The following is a 2671-nucleotide window of genomic DNA, read 5'->3' on the forward strand; positions in this document are numbered from 1 at the left end:
AATTCGATCATCAATAGGAGGAGAGGACCTCGGCCCTGTGAAGGTTCTGTGCCCCAGTATAGGGGAATCCCAGGGCCAGAAAGTGGGAGAGGGCGGGGTGACAAGCATGGGGAGGTGGGAGGCAACAGGGATTTGTTTTTGTTTGTTTGTTTGTTTTTTGGAGGGGAAACCAGGAATGGAGAAAGTTACATGTAAATAAAGAAAATATCTAAAAGAAAAATAATAAAATAAAATAAAATAAAATAAATATGAAACCCCCCAAAAGAGAAGTGCCTTGCATCAACAAACAAGCAAATCCTCATGACTTCTAAATTAGTATATAAAGCAGTGAAAAGCTACTAATGCTTTTCTGTAATTTCTTGTTTTAAAACTATAAATTAAATCTGATGCTTGAAGAAAGTAAACTATTTGGAATTAGACACTTCCTTCTCTTTTCTGTTGTACTCCTTCTGTGAGGTTCAGCTGACAGCTTGGCTTAGAAGATGTAGCCATTGGGAAAAGCAATCTGTGGGTGGCTCCAGTGTATTGTAAATTACTGTTTTAGCTTGTTCCTAAGTTAACTCAAATTTATACCATAATTTGCATTAGCAAAGTCATTTTATGTCTCTTTCGTTCTCCATGTTTTTATCTATATATATAAAAGTTGTCTACAAAAACCATTTTACTGTTGTAAGTGTGATACGCAGAAGGAAGAACTGTTTTTAACTTTTTGTACATGATGACTTTAGGGTAGCACAAACATAGCTCTTTTATAGCTCACGTTTCTGAGTCCTCTTTCGAGGTGCTTTACTGTTGGGAATGATACCCGCACCCTTCCAGGGTCCCTACCATGAGGCGCTGTGTAAGGTAACAGGTTACACGTAAGTTACTCACTTTGCTCACCACCTTATGACATTAACAATGTAGAAAGGCTCTTTGCCCTCACGGTGGGAGCCTGAATGTAAACCAGAATTACTGTTACCTTGATCTCTATTCTCTTCTGGTTTCCCATCCCATATCCTATCTTTCAGCTCTAAAAAACAGCATTGTTTTTAATTCTGTTGTGTCACAGGCATGGTGGTCTAGTAGTGCCAAGATTACACTAGGTATTCAGAAATTCCTGTATATACACCACCACCGGACAGGTCAACAAAGATCTCTCTTGGAGTCAACCCATAATCTATGACTCATTGAACAGAAATTTTGCTTATTAAAGCAATCTCCACTTTAAAAAGTGGTTTTTCAAAATGAGACTTGTGAAATAACTTTTTAAAGTAAGTTTTATAAACATACATGTTCCTCTTTAAATAGGAGTCTGTCCAAAAATAGAGGTTATTGACAGTCATTTGTAGCTGGTAATTTTCCATTTTTCTACCCACTGTCATTTTTTTTCTTCTCACATAAAGTGTCTATCCAGCACGACATGCTGGAGATAGTCTCAGACACGAGGGACTGCCACCATGCTGAGCACAGTGGATGTGGACAGATGAAGTGCGTCCTTTCATAAGAAGCCTCCAAGCTTCTTTTCTTCCTCTGCATTTACTGTCTAAGTAGCTGTCTTAGGTTCCATTTCCAGCAATGTTTTCTAAGTTAACTATGGTAAATTTACCCAATCATGATTTATTCTCTGGATAACTTGAATAATGTATGAATGTCCACCCAGTTTCAATATTAAATATGTAAGCTGGGCTCATAATTAAAACTATACATTTTTTTTATCAAAACCTAGGGAACATCATTACTCCCCATTTAGAAAGTTTGAGACAGCTCCTGGAAAGTGGAGTGGAGAAGGGAGTCTCCTCCTGCCTTAACTGATTCATGTTAGATTCTTGTCTGTTAGAAGTTGTACCAACTCTGTGGTAGGAAGGTTCAAATGTGATGACTTTGCTACCAACTTTCAACCGCTTGTAGAGCAGAATTTGAAGGGGGTAGGGTTGTACTTAATCTAGAAGTAATGTCAGAAAATGCTATGCATGTCCTTTGTAATAAAACATAAGGTTCTTAACTGTTTAGTTGCTATGGAATTCAAATTAGAAGTATTTAAGTGCAATCTTGAATTATGAAGTTGAGATGTATCTATTAGGATGTCAGCTTGATGTTAAGTAAATGAACAGTTATCTGATGGATCTTTTTGAATAACTGGTTTAATCCACAATCCTAAAGCATTGCTTCACTTCAGTATTTACAGTAGCTTTGTCCATTCAACAACACTCCAATGAGGAAATAGGAGGAAATAGCTGAGAATTACTCAAGGATTTTATTTACTTTTATTAGGAAAATAAGTTTCTAGAGTTTTGAGAGTGCTGGATAATTCTTTTGTCTTTCCCATTCATAGCAGCTAAAAAAAAAAAATCACTCAAAATATTCAGGTTTATACATTACACTCTCTTACAGGGAGCAGCTACCATACCACACAGTTCAAAATGTTTTCTCAATCAGTAACATGATACATGATAACACGTAATTGCAATTTACTATGCAGCAACAATGACTCAAGAAAAGTAACATACAGGTCTATTTACCTCTGTAGAGGCAAATGCTTACGTTAATCTACTTTTAACATTTGTACTCAGATAAAATGCTTATGTATGTATAAGAATGTCACAGTGCAAGATGCTGCCAGCCGGGGCACAAAGTATTAAAATTATTTTGTGAAGACTAGTGGCTGTATTATAACTGCTATGCCATTGTA

This window comes from Mastomys coucha, unplaced genomic scaffold, assembly GCF_008632895.1.
Source record: "Mastomys coucha isolate ucsf_1 unplaced genomic scaffold, UCSF_Mcou_1 pScaffold22, whole genome shotgun sequence".
Taxonomy (NCBI): Eukaryota; Metazoa; Chordata; class Mammalia; order Rodentia; family Muridae; genus Mastomys; species Mastomys coucha.